We start from the raw sequence: 14596 nt of genomic DNA on the forward strand, positions 1-14596 counted from the left end.
ATACAGCCATGTCTCTCTCACAATTTCATTTCATCATATCCCCCTCCCTTCCAACAAGTTCCTCCTTTGTTTGAGCAACTGGGTTAAGTACGTGCTACTTGCTGCCAAGACTAGTTCACCATCTGTAAAATAGGAGTTGGGCCAGGTAACCAGAAGTAACTTCCAGATGCTACCTAACCCACCAGGGCTTCCTCTCTCTCCTCGCTTTTCTCTTCCCACCCTCAAGTTGGCTGGTTCCAAGCTCCATGAAATAACTGAGGCCAGCTCACTTGACTCCAGGAAAGGAACTCAGCAATGATGGCACGGCTGGTAGAAGGGGGACAGACGGGGACTCCCTTCAACCCTAAATCCTGGCTTGAAATGAAACCTGCTTGTACAATCACAACCAGAAGACAAAGGACAGTTTACTGAACGGCAGCCTTGGACAGCGTTTCCTCACTTGAGGGTTGATTTAAGGTCTGGCTGACAGGAAGAAAAAGCGCCATTCTTCCACCTTTTTAATCAAAACCTTCAGTGCCATGTGGAAAAGTCACCGCCGTGTGCCCGTCTGGGATAGTTCCTCTCTCTGTACACAGCCAGGCAGCAGGCATGAGCCCCAAACAAGACCAGAACCAAAGAAAAAAGGCAGGGTTTTGTTTTCTTTCTCACTGGGGAAAAAGAAATCCGCCCAGCCAAATGCTCATGAGCGAAGTGCTGTGGGGCCATGGCTCCCTCCACGCGGGGGCCTGATGTCTGCATCCTGCAGCTCTTGGCAGAAAAAGCCCAACTCCTCCCCCCGTGTCTGCATGGTCAGCCTGGATGGGGAGACTGCATGGTCTGAGCACTGTGCCGGATCAGCCCCATTGGGCAGGTACACACGGCTAGACATGCAGCTGGTAGCGGGGATTCCTTGGGGCAGAAGCCTGAAAAACGACAAGTCTCCCCCTCAGGAACTCACTGGGCCTCCTTTAAGTTCTAAGGGAAGGTGACGTTCACCGCTTCCCAACGTGGTGGGCATGGTCTCCACCAGAAGTGACTTACCCTGAAGCAGAGGAAGTTTAAGCTTTGGGGCCCTTTACCTGCAGTCCTGCGAGCTACAAGTGTTCTAGGTGGGAGGAAAAGCCACGTTTCGCGGGGGAAGCATTTCTACATAAGCACCTCAGGTACCTTGAGATCGCAGATGAAAAGGACCTGAATCTCCAAGGCTCCTGTCATTTGTTATGATTTCTTTTCCCATTCTCAGGGAAGACTCGCTTTTGTACCTAATGTTCTGTTCTAAGAGAACACTCCCCAAGTTATTTAAGCTTCAGCCCCCACAAAACCCAGATCTTCCCTTGTCTCCAACAGCACTCAGTCTCAAGGGGGCCTTCTCCAGAGGGACACCCAGGAGTCCACCTCCTGCCTGATGCCACGAAACCTTAGGAAGATGGAGCCTGATCTGCACCGTTATCTTCCGCGATGAACAGCCAAAGACCAGAGTCCAAGCGGCTCACGGGACCCCCAGGGCTTCTCATGGTTGGAGGAGGAGGCGAGGAAGGCCAACGCCCTGGAACTGTATTAGGAAGCAGCCCCGGGGCTTCTGTAATGCCCACAATTCTGTTATACCTGCGACTACCCTGGCTGCTTCTCCTTAACTCTTTGGGCAACGATCTCTTGCATTAATTTGGGGGTGACCCTGAGAATGGCTGCTCACTCTGCCAGGCCGGGAAGACCCTAAAAGGGATGGGAGCAAGCGGAGCTGGCGGTGGTGCTACTGCTGTGACTCATCAGAAAGCCAGGAGATTGTTGCTTCTCCAGCTGGGGTCTGAGCTGATTCAGTCTGTCAGCCACACTGGTTCCCCGAGTGTCCATTCTGTGCCCAGGTCAGGAGCTGCACCCCAACAACCTCATCGACCACTCACTCGGTCAATGGCAGGAGTTCAAGGCTGATGGGGACCAAGGGAGCCAGGTGGGCTGCAGCCTATCAGCCCGCAGGAGGGAGAGCTCAGGGAGATGGTTGTCTCAGACTGAGGTGGGGTTTGACTAAGGCCCGAAGGAGGAAGGGGGTTTGGCTAGGCAATGAGAAGGACCCTTCCTTCCTTCCTTCAACCTGGCATTTTCACACTGGGAAGTACTGAGAAGGGCAGGGCTCCGAAAGAATCGATTTTTTCCTATGGCAAGGACACTTCTCTGGACAAACTTAATATGGCAGGATTGCCTTTGAGAACCTCGCAGCAGGCTCAGAGTGAACATCAAGAGAGGGAGGGGCCACGAGGCCAGGAAGTGCTCTGAGGGAGGGGGTTCCAGCCTTTTCTGATGGTGCCCCTGCTGACCTGGTCACCCCAGGTCACAAGGTGTCACGGACCCTGGGTCAGCAAAGTACAGAATCACAGCTCTTGAGAAATAGCCACAATCTTCAAGAAGAGAAAAGCAGATTGGGGCCTAACAGATCTTGACCTATATTTCTTTGCTATTCCTGGGCTTCGCAGAAATCAGGATGAAGGATTTTTAGAAGTCAGGAAGTGAGAGGATGTTTCTAAACACTGGCGGAATTTAGCCAGGGGCCTGAGAGCTGGGCAACTTTAATGAGAAAGAAAGGAAAATACACAAGCAACTCTGCCCCAGAGCTTGACTCCTTACGTCAAAAGCCAAAAAATGATAATTAACAAAACGAAATATGCCTGGAGGTGGACGGAGGGCCCAGCCGGGCTCTGTCAATTCCATAATCCCCGGTCAATTCCATAATCCCCAGTCATGACCTATGGGCCCAAAGTACATGATGGGAGATGACACATTGTTTACATAGGCTGCGAGCTGACTCTTGGGGACCCCGAGAGTGGGGGTTTTTCCTGGCAAGTGGCTTGAACCCAGCCAACTCTGCTCTGGGTCAGTGCAGCCATGTGTAGGTAATTGTCAAGTGGAACCTGGGTCCGAAGGGCTGGGTGCAGAATGCTCACGGCGGGGAGTGTCCCTCATTCCTTGTGCGTGAGAGGCGAGGGCCCTGCAAGCCAACTTTCCATCTTCCAGAACACCCTCCCATTCCACGGCTTCCAAACCGGCTTCACTTTGAAACTGTGTTGGAAATATCTTGGCCTTGGAAGATTTTTCTCTGGTGAGGATTTCATTCCCCAGGCTTGGGAGTGAAGGAGGGGCAGGAATCCAGATCCAGGGAATTCAATGTACCCCATCACCATGGTGTCACTTCCCTGCCTAAAGCCCACCTGCGGCCACACGGGGAGTCAGCCCAGCACAAGCACCACAGAGACCAGCGTCACCGCCCACCTAGGGCAAAGCTTGGGGGAGGGAGATGTTCCTCAGAAAGCCTACGGCTGAGCTCTCTGTATCCAGCCACTCTAAAGAGAAGAACTATGGGCAGGAAATACTCTACATACACGGGGGAACAGGGAGTTGGAGGCAGAGCTGCTCCACCAGCATGAAAGGAACATCCTACTTTCTGACCTTGAAGGTCACGAGAAAGGAAAAGGGACCCAGACGGGCATACTTGGGCCTGCTGTGAGGAGCCCCAGCTGGCACATCAGTCTCAAGGACCTCAGGAGGAGCAGGAAAGAAATCAGGCTTTGGGCAAAGAGCATCTGTTTCTCAGGAAAGGTTGGGGGAGGAAATAAAGTATGTCTATTTGAAAGACAATTACAGTCATTAAAAATGCTGTGTAGGGAGACTGTGACATGGGAATGCTAAGGACACAGTACAAAGTGAAAGTTGATGCCCAGGTTCAGGGCCAGTAGCTGGACAGGGGCCAGAATGTACATCCTCAGTTTGGCCCACCTGGAATGGTGGGGGGGAATTTGTGGTTAAGTTTTGAGAAGATAAGACAGTGGAGGAGAAAGACTACAGATACTGGAACCAGAAAGAGCGGGGTTATACCTCAGATTCATTCTTTTTTTTGTTGTTTTTCTTTCATGGTGGTAAAATATACAGAGGGTGCCAAAAAATGTATACACATTTTAAGAAAGGAAAACTGTATTAAAATTGTAATACTCAATATATACCGATAACAAAAGATAAATACAAGTCACGTTTGACTTCTGCAATTACAAGAGGTGCTCAAAAAAAAAAAAGCATTCAGACACTTTTGATTACAGCGAACTGCTGCTTGAGCAACGTTGACCAAAGTGCCCACTTGTATACATCTTTTTGGTACCCCCAGTACATTGGCATTGGAACCATTTTAAAGGCACAATTCAGTGTACATTGATTACATTCATAATGTCAGCCATCCTACCATCTTTTTCCAAATTTTTTTCATTGTCTTAAACAGAAACACTATACCCATAGAGCAGTAACTCCCCATTCCCTTCCTCCCACCAGCCCCTGGTAAACACTAATTAACTTCCTGTCGCAATGGATTTGCTTATTCTGGACATTTCATATAAGTGGAACCATACAATATGTGGTCTTTCGTGTCTGCTTTCTTTCACTTAGCATCATGTTCGCAAGGTTCATCTGTGTCGTGGCAGGTGTCAGAACTCCATTCCTGTGTCTGGCTATAAATAATAACATTGCATTGTATGCACAGACCATATTCTGTTTATCCATTCATCTCTTTATGGACACTTGGATCATTTCTACTTTGTGGCCACTGTGAATAGTGCTGGTGTGGACATTTGCATACGAGTATCTGTTTGACTCCCTGTTTTCAATTCTCCCAGCTTTCACTCTCTACTAAGGAACTTTGCCCAGGGTACAAAGGGGACAATTGTGTCTACTACACAGAACTGTCATGAATATGGGATGAAATAAAGAAGGAAAGCACATAGTGTACAGTAGGTGCTAAATTAATGTTATGTTGCTCCATCTCTCCCATTAAAACCCACCCTTAGTAAAGGAGTGGGAGAGGGTTCATGATGGCGCTACCCCTTCCTTCAAGGGTATCTCCTTTTAAAAAGCACCGATGTTCAAACGGTGGAGCTGCAGCCTTTTCTGCTCTGCTCAGACGCTACACAGGGCTCAGTATGTGACACAGATGGACCGGCCCAGGAAGAAGTGCCCCAGAGGAGTTCAAGCCCAGTTACAGGCCAGCCACGGTGGGCACCTGAGAGCCGAGTCAGGAAGCATTCCTTTTGGTGCCTTCTCTCTATGCTTGTAGCACAAAGTTGTGGAAAGCCCAAAGAGGAACATTCCAGTCTCCTCCGAGCCATGTGACCCTGGGGAGGTGGTGGGGGCGGGGGAGGTCCAGCCTTTTTTTGGGCCTCAGTTCCCTCATCTACGAAATGACAAGTTTGGCTTAACTCCATGGTTTTAAAACTGGGTTCCATGGAGCCATAAGTGTTCTTCTCAAAGCCAGGGCCTGGGGAGACGGAGGGAGGCAAAAGGGGGGCCTGGCCCTCAGGTCGCTCAACTATAGCAGACCTTGTGGACTGGATGGCCCCTGAGATTCCCCTGGGTGCTGCAGCCAACCCTAGGTGGTGTCCTCCTTCTTTTGGGGTGAACTGGAGGAAAACTCCTCAAGGATGAGCTCTCGGGTCCTCTTCCAACGGACCTGGACTTCTAGAGGCCCTGGCCCCAATTCAGAGGAAAACTAAACAGCAGGTGTGCTCCATGGGGAGCAAGGCAGCTGCTGGGCTCTGGGGCGACCTGGAAACGACTCAGGAGCCCTGGCAGGCCTTGCTGCCCAACATCAGCACCCCAGCTCTCTGGCGAGTGCTCCTGGGACAATAACAATCCCTCAGCAAGAAGAGATGTGAGCGGTAGGGAGCCAGGCTAGGCTACCTTAGGAGAGCAAGTTACTTAACCTCTCTGTGTCTTCATCTCCTCACCTTTAAAATGGAGACAATCCCGGGGGTAGATGTGCGGATCGAGTTATTTAAAGCCCTCGGCAGAGTGCTTGGCACATAGTAAGAGCTGTTTCTGGGACTGTGAATTTTATCATTACTATAGGTGGTTAGAGTGGAAAGGCAGCACCCAGACCAACTTCCTCCCTCTACCCATGGTGAGGCCCAGGGCGAGGGGACATCTGGCTGGGAGGGGATGGGAAGACGACAGGCCTGGCTTCAAGTCCCTGCTCTGGCCCTACTGGGTGTTCTTGGGCAATTACTTAACCTCTTTGAGCCCCCATTTCTCAACCTTTCAGCTGGCTATTATAAGGACTGAGTTAAATGTGAAACATGAAGTTCCAGGCATACAGTAATTGCTCAATAAATGCTAGCTCCCTTCTGTCTCGCCCCAAGACAGCTAGTGAGCACAAATGTGGCTTTGTTTTGATTTCCAGCAATTCTCTGCTGCTCCCAAAAATGGAAGAGGAAGAGGCCCAGCCCCTCCACTCCCCCACTGTGGCTTGAGAAAACTCCAGGAAGTTCCTTTCAGGAACTTTCAGTCCTCTTCCACCGTTGGGTCCTCTTGCAGTGCTGTGGTGGAAAGTAGGAGAAGCCAGGGGCATGGCCCAGCTGCCCTTCCAGCCCAACGCAGGACAAGCTGAAGGGAATATGGACTTCAAGCTCACCAGGTACATCAACGGGATGGAGATGCTGCTCTGGGTGCTGGGAGACGGACGAGGGCCAAGCAATCTTTGCAGAGATGAAAAGCTGGCTCCAGGGCCAGGGGCTGGAAGCCCAAGCCCCAGAGAAGATGGGGCAAGCTATTGTAAAGGAGGGATTTGCTCAAGCCACCCATATTCCATGCCATGGGCTGCCCTGGAGACCAAGAGTTGGTTAGATCTGTGGCCTCCTCCCAAGGCCACAGATCCAGGAAGGGAGATGGGGAATAAGCCTGACTCCTAGTCCAGTGCTCTTTGCTCTGTCACTCTGTCTCTTCCAACAAGCCAGCATTTATAAAATGCATCATAGCTGGGAAGTAGTTAGCCCAGCATTTTCCCAAAAATGATGAGGTAGGTGATTTTAGGAGGTACAGAGACACAGTTTAATCATATTAATCACTCAGTGAAAACGGTGGTCCCTTTTCGATTCTCCTTCAAGCCCCCCACCCTCAAGTAGAAAGCCTGCGTGTGGTGTTACAATGTTATAACCTTGCTCACACGTCTCTAATATTCAGGAATCTCCCTTCAAACAAAGAGGAAGGAGGCTTCAGGCTCAGGGCCTCAGGTAGGCAAAAGTCTATCTAGCTAGAATTCAGTATCAATCCTTCCACTCATCTTTATGTATGACAAATCAATGCTGGTTTTCCAGACATGTTCCTGATACAAAGTTTCCTCTTAAAGCTCATTTAAAGTTAACGGATGAGTTAATTTAAAGAAAAATGTTATATAAATAATTGTTAGGGGGCCTGCAGATATAGCCATATACATGCAGATATAGTGAAGGTGCTTTGAGAATGACTGACGGCCACAAGCCCATTTGAGCACCATTGTCATCATCTCCATACTCAGATGGGGAAACTGAGGCCCCAAAGAGGCACAGCTATAAAGTGGCAGAACTGGGGTTCCATGTGAAACTGGGGACAAGGACTGAAGCTCCTGACTGCCCCTGAGGCAATCCCCTGCTAAGAAGCCAGCCTGCCTGGCTAGCTCAGACTCCCGTGGTGGGACAGGGAAGGCACCATAGAAGTGGCGCTGTGGGGGCGGGGGGGGGGGGGTAGCAAAGAAAGAGGAACTTAGAATTATTTCCTTTCATTCAAACTCTTTACTTTTAAAAAGGTGGATGTTTTCCGGAGAGCAAAACAAGCATTAGGAATAGATTTCTTTTGTGCAGGGCTGATGGGTAATTTCGCCCTAAACAAGAACAAACTTCCCTGTCTTACCCTATCATTGTTTATAGAAACAAAGAAGCATCGTCTCTGGAGGGACCCAGAAAACAATATCCTTCCAGCGGACCTCCAGCAAGAAATGCCCTCTGAGCGCTGCCTGCCTGGGGCACTGTGAGCATCCCACAGAGAACACAAGCAGGTTCACGTCAGAAGCCTGCTCCAACGCACTTGTCCACTTGGTTGTCAGAGGAAACCCACGCAGGCGCTTTCGCCAGGTCTGAGCTTCCCCTGGACTCCACTGATACTCCCTAGTAAAACCGCACTGAAATTGGTACCACCAGCCGGGCTGGTGACTGGGAGGGGGCAGCTCAAAGCTGGAGACCCCGCACAGTTGCTCATGGGCCTAATTAAAATGAACCACAGCGGGGCGGCCGATGGCTCAGTTGGTTAGAGCGTGAGCTCTGAACAACAGAGTTGCCGGTTCGAGGGCCAGTGAGCTGCGCCTTCCACAACTAGACTGAAAACAAGCTGCTGCTGAGCTTCAGGAGGGGTGGCCGGATGGCTCAGTTGGTTAGAACGCGAGCTCTCAACAACAAGGTTGCTGGTTCAATTCCCACATGGGATGGTGGGCTGCAACCCCTGCAATGAACAGCGACTGGACTTGGAGCTGAGCTGCGCCCTCTACAACTAGTGGAAGGACAATGACTTGGAGCTGATGGGCCCTGGAGAAACACACTGTTCCCCAATATTCCCCAATAAAAAAAATGTAAAAAAAGACTAAATTTGTTAAAAAAAACCCCAAAAACTGAACCATAGCAAGGTGTCCTGCAAACAACACTGCTGAAGCAGCATACTCAGGGGCTCCACGTAAGCCCTAACCCTGCCTCCACTAATATAAACCAGCCTCTTCCCTTCCCAAACCTCAGTTGCCTGATCTGTAAAATGGGTCCACTAATACTCATCTTGGGGAGTTGCTATGAAGATCCAAGAACCCGTCTGTAAGATGCCATTGCAGTGCAGACATAGAGGGCCTAAGGATATTGCCATGTCAACCAAGGGAAGGGCTGGAATGTTCCTGAAGGACAGCTGTTTCCAACAGGTAATTAATTGGGCTTCGGTTCTCTAGAAGAAGACAGATTCATGAGCCTAATGTGTACTCCAGTTTGTTTACTTTGTCACCATACATAACCTGTTCCCCCCAAAACTGAGACCTTCTTATAAGGACAGATCAAAGTAAAAACCAACCATTGAAAAACACGTCACAAAAATGAATTTGAATTTCATCAAAATTTAACATCTTTATGCTTCAAAGGACACCGTCAAGAAAGTAAAAAGACAACTCACGGAATGGGAGAAAATATTTACAAATCATATATCTGATAAGGGACTTGCATCCAGAATATACAAAGAACCTTTAAAATTCAACATTAAGACGATAACAAAACACACACAAAAAAACCCAATTTAAAAACCAGGCAAAGGATTTGAATAGACATTTCTCCAAAGAAGATATGCAAATGGCTGATATGCACATGAAAAGATGCTCAACATCATTAGTCTCTGGGGAAATGCAAATCAAAACCACAATGAGATAACACTTCACACCCACTGGGAAGAATAAAATGAAAAAGATAGAAAATGTCAAGTGTTGGAGAGGCTGTAGCGATAGAGATTGGGAACCTTCGCACACTGCTGGTGGGAGTGACAAATGGTACAGCCACTTTGAAAACAGTCTGGCAGGTCCTCAAATGACTAAACATTGAGTTACCCTATGACCCACAAGTCCACTCCTAAATATATACCCAAGAGAAATGAAAACACATGTCCATGCAAAAATGTGTACATGACTGTTCACAGCAGCATTATTCATTAGAGCCAAAAACTGGAAATAACCTAAGTGTCCATCAATTGATGAGAAGATAAATAAAATGTGGCTTATTCACACAGTGGAATATTAGTTAGCCGTAAAAAGGAATGAAATATTGCTACATGTCACAACACGGATGAACATTGAAGACAAGCTAAGTGAAAGAAGTCAGTCACAAAAGTCCACTTATTATATGATTCGATTTATAAGAAATGTTCAAAACAGGCAAATCCATAGAAACAGAAAGCAGATTAGTGGTTTCCAGGAGCTGCGAGGAAAGGGAAACAGAGTTTCTATTGTGGATGATAAAATGTACTGGAATCAGATAGTGATAGCTGGACAACCGTGACTATTTTAAAAACCAATGAACTGTATACTTTAAAAGAGTGAATTTTATGGTACGTGAAGTATATTTCCATAAAGCTAGTATTTTAAAAAAGAAGTTCGTAGTGATGAATGACCATGGTATAGAATACTGTTTTCAGTATCACCTATTATTATTTATTATTACAATTAGAAATATTTCTGTCCACCCCAGCTCAGAGCAACCCTGCCCCACCCCCCAACACCTGTCACCTGTATCATTTCTGATCTGCAGGTACTTGGAAGTGAGCTGCCCAGGTCTCTACAGCCCCCAGCACACATGTCTGACGCTACCAGGGGGCTTCTGGGCAGCTTCTCTGAGCTGATCAGCCTGAGGCTATCGGTAAGACATGCCATGCTCGTGACTGTCTCAGCAGCACCAGAGACTAGCCTGCCACACAGACAATGTTTTCAGCTTGAGAGATGAGAACGGAGGGCAGAAGCAGTATTCCACATGGTCCCCTGAATACCCCCGCTTCCTAACCAAAGGCCTGGGAGAGGAAGTGACATGTCTTCCAGGCCAAGGCAATTAAAGCTCTTGTGCCTCCTTCACTTCTCTCTTCCCCTTTGGTGGTGACCATATGACATCTTCAAGACGGTGGAGCCACCAAAGAAACCAGGACCCCTGGTTTCACCCAGGAGAGTTGAAAACCCAATCAGATTGTACATGAGAAAGAAAGAAGTCTCTGTGGTGTGAAGGCCCTGAGAGTTGGGGCTTGTTTGTTGTGGCTGCTGGCGTTAATCGTCCTGACTAATGCATTGCGTTTTCATGAGTCTGGCCTGTCTGGCCAGCCCTCTGTGGCTGGGGGCTCTCTGGACCCCTCCCTGGCCTCTCACAACTGCACAGCTGGAGTTCATGTCTGGATGATTTCCTCTTTCAAGAGTCTGATTTTGAAAGCACAGGCAAGAGAGGGGAATGTCCGATGACAGCAAATGCTGAGGGAATGTCTAATATGTACCAGCTCCTGGGCTCTGCATGTGTTCACGACCCTCACCACTACCCTGCCCACTCCATAGACAAGCAACCCGTGGCACTAAGAGGTAAAGAAACTTTCCCAAGGCCACACAGCCAAAAGAGGCCAACTGTGGCTTCCAACGCAGGCACCTGGTTCTAAAACTCACCCGCTCACAGCACGCTGGTGCCTTCATGTTAGATCTCCATGGCTTTCAGCCCCTCCCAGAACCCACCCCGGGCTGTGCCCTCTAACGGCCTCCCCAAGTAAAGCTGGCCACTTATGGTCAACTGATACAGGACTCTGGGCAGCGTCCAAAGAGTGGACATTGCCTCTTGGGAGGGAAGCCTTCAAGCCAAGGTTTGAAGGGAATCATCCCATAGCGGGCAAGAATTTGACTCTGGGCATAAGCTTTGACTTTGAGCAGGGACTTTCCAGCCAGACTTGTAGCAAACACACCAAGTCATCTACCGGGGGACACAAGCCAGCTAAGTGTCAGCTCTCCAGAAAGAGGCATGCAGCAGGAGAGGTGAGGGGCCGGTGGAAAGAAGTTTCCCAGGACCCCCTCATTGTCTTAAACCAACTGGCAATGAATAAGAGTCATGTGTCCGGCACGGGGGCAGGGGACACCAGAAAGAGCAGGTGCCATCGTCTCTGCCCAATGAGCTAATAACCCTGCCACTTACAGCAACAACCCTCGTCCTATGCTCCCCTTCCTCCTTGGGCACCTGCACCCACTCAGTGACTCAAGATGGAGACAGGGAGTCACTCGGGAGTCCTCCCACCTGTTCTCGCCACACCCCACACCCGCCCGTCTCCCAGAGCTCCTTCCTCCTAACGTTTCCCAAGGCCCTCTGCCTCCCCATCCCGGCCCACTGCTCGCGCGTCAGCTCCCCACATCAGCTCCTGCCTTCAGTCTCTCCCCGTCTCCTCCGTGGGGTCAGAGGGATCATTCTGAATAGCAAACGGCATGCAGAGCCCTAATGGCTCCCCACTGCCTTTGAGATGGTGTCAAAGTCCCCAACATGCTTTTCCAGGCCCTGCCCCCCAGAGGACCCTGTACCCCTACACTGGCCTCATCTCACCGTTCCCACCTCTCTACCAGGGTTTCTCCCCCTCAGCACTACTGACATTGGGGGCCACAGAATTCTTTGCTACAGGGCCACCCTGTGCACGGTGGGACGTTCGGCAGTGTCCCCGGCCCATGTCCATTAGATGCCAGTAGCACGTCCTCCCAAATTGCCAATCAAAAAGTTCTCCAGGTACTGCCACATGAGGGGGGGATGACAAAATGTCCCCAGGTGAGAACCGCTGCTCTGACCTTTGCCCATGAAAGGCCCTTCTCTTTTCCTTTCGTTGGCACCTGACTTCCTCCTCCTCATTATCACGTTAAGATTTAATTCAGCAGCATCACCTCCCAGAAGCCTCTGCGGCTCCCCCAGGCTGGTCTAGGGCAGCTTCTCACGAGCCCCCTCCCCACTTCCCTTTGCACAGTTCCACCACTGCTCCTGTCACACTGCATCCCACCCATCTGTTGATATGTTGTCACCCCCTCCGTAAGGCGGGCTCTTGAGAACCCCCCCACCAGCCACGGAAGCACTGGCTGCATGGACCAGTGAAGCCCCACAAAGCAGCACACTCAGAAACCATCCAGGTAGGAACATGGCTTCTAACCAGAGGCACAGGAGGCTCCGTGAAGCGGGAGGCGGGCTGAGCAGGGACAGAGGGAGAAAGATGGAGTCGGGGGGCCACACCTGCCAGATGAAGGGCCTTGCAGGGAACAGCCCGAACCAAGGCAACGAGGTACGGACGTGAAGCTGAGCATGGGAAAGGTGTGGCCAGGGCCCCGTTTGGTGGCTGTGGAAAAGGTAACAGGAGAAAGGATGTTGGAGCAGAAGGAGGCCAGGTCGTGAAGACCTTGGATGTGTTCTGCAGCCCAAGATGTATTCAGCAGGATGTGGATTTGAAAAAGAAGAGCAGGTCTGATGGTCATATAAGTTTGGGAAATGTTTTGTTAGCAGTGAAACAGGTGTCTTTATTGCAGGACTTCTCAGAGTCTTTATTTAAAAGAGGGAGAGGCAGTGTTGCCCTCCCTCTAATGACTGCAGAGGTGGGGTTTTTTCCTCAGAGCCTCTCAAATGACCAGAGTCCTATGACCTACACTTTGGAAAATGCTGCTTGGAGCCAAGACACAGGAGCTGCAACTCGAGGGGGGCCCAAGGTAAGGATGATTTGGGCCTGGGGACAAAGGCTCTGGGGGTTGTTCCAAAGCCTCAGGGCCATTGCTCAGCCTCGGCCACTAGCTTGGCCCCTCTCCCGGCCCCTCGCTCCCCAGCACTTGGGCATCTGCAGGACTGACAAGTAAAACAGGCTGAGGAGAGGGAGACTACAGGAAGGCCTGGGAAGGCAGTGCAAAATTTATTGTCGAAAAACAGTCGACCCACGGGAGCACTTCGGCCACCTCCCCCAGGCCCCTGGGCCATAACATATGGTGCGGTTTAAATTCTAAAAACTGAGGAGTACTTAAGGAAAAAATGTTGGCAGGCTCCAAGGCGCTTGTAAAACGGTCTGAGCTGCTGGGGAGTCTGGGCCCCATCCCTCCAGGAGATGGATGCAGCACTGAGCAGGGGTGGGAAAGTCTGCAGGGCCCAGCTTGGGGTCTTCTAGCAGAAGCTTCTGGATGAGGTTGGCCAAAAGGGAAGAGAGGGAAGCAGCCCCCACGGCAGCCCTTGGATGGGCCGGAAGAGCCGACGAGACTGGGCTAAGAACCACCTCATCCTCACTGAGCTCAGCTAGGCCACCAGACTCGCGTGTGGGGTGGGGGCACTGGAAGGCAGCAAGGGGGCCGGGGTGGGAAACAGTGCACCACAGGGGACAGACCAAGGCCCAGGGCTTACCCCGACCTGGGCTCAAATCCCAGCTGTGCGACCCGGGACAGTGACAGCCCATCCTGAGCCTCCCTGTTCTGAGCCATAGGGTGGAGCCAACAGAATCCCATCATGTGGTGATGGTGAGGATGGCGCCTGCACACAGTGGGTCCTCGGTACATTAGCTGCCGTTGTCTGGCGGGAACCCAAGCAAGTGGGCAGCCCCGAGGGGGCCCAGATGCAGAGATAGATGGGCAAAGCCAAGCCACATGACAACTGCCTTCGCAGAGAGCAGCTGAAGAGTCCCTCAGCTGTGCCCTGTCTGGTAGCAGATTACTCCCTCTCAATCCTGGGAGCCACCTATAAACAGGGCTATCTGTCTCTCATCTCTTGGAGGCTGGAACCATCACAGAGGAGCACGCCTAGTTCTCTCAGGCACTCAGCCAGTGAGCTGTTGTTCTTATACCCCCCTGGGGTGAAGGAGCTACTGTGGGTTTACACCCCTCGTGTCACCCTGGATGCCTTCACGGGTGTGCAGGCTTTCAGCAGCCCAGCTGTACTGGAGGAGCTGCTGTATGTGACATGGATTCCTTCTGTCCACAACCCACCTCTGTCTCTGGAGTAGCTAACGCATCCACGTTTCAGTGCCTTCAGCTGACACAAGCCATGGAGGTTAGTGCCCCCATGGCGGCAGGGAGCTGGGGCCTTTTGAATTAAGCTAATTAAGAATCAACTAATGGATGAATACTCTTCGGTGGGTCAGGGGCTGCCTTTCTACAGGGGCTAAATGTCACATCCTGGATCTGTGTCTCGTTGGCAACACGTCTCTCCTTGCCTGGAAGCATCTCCCACCATCTGCTCATTGTTGTTTGGTTCTGGTCTAGGGAATCGCTTATCATTCCTTCAGTGTGGGCTTGGAGAGGATAGAT

The 14596-nt window shown here is 50.6% G+C and overlaps 1 protein-coding gene across 3 annotated transcripts in view; it reads right to left on the bottom strand.

Annotated features, from left to right (window-relative positions):
- The window catches only part of GRK5 (G protein-coupled receptor kinase 5), a 199114-nt gene that overhangs the window by 36698 nt on the left and 147820 nt on the right, over positions 1-14596 (bottom strand). The window lies entirely within an intron of this gene.

The sequence above is a fragment of the Rhinolophus hipposideros genome, assembly GCF_964194185.1.
Source record: "Rhinolophus hipposideros genome assembly, chromosome: 15".
NCBI classification, from domain to species: Eukaryota; Metazoa; Chordata; class Mammalia; order Chiroptera; family Rhinolophidae; genus Rhinolophus; species Rhinolophus hipposideros.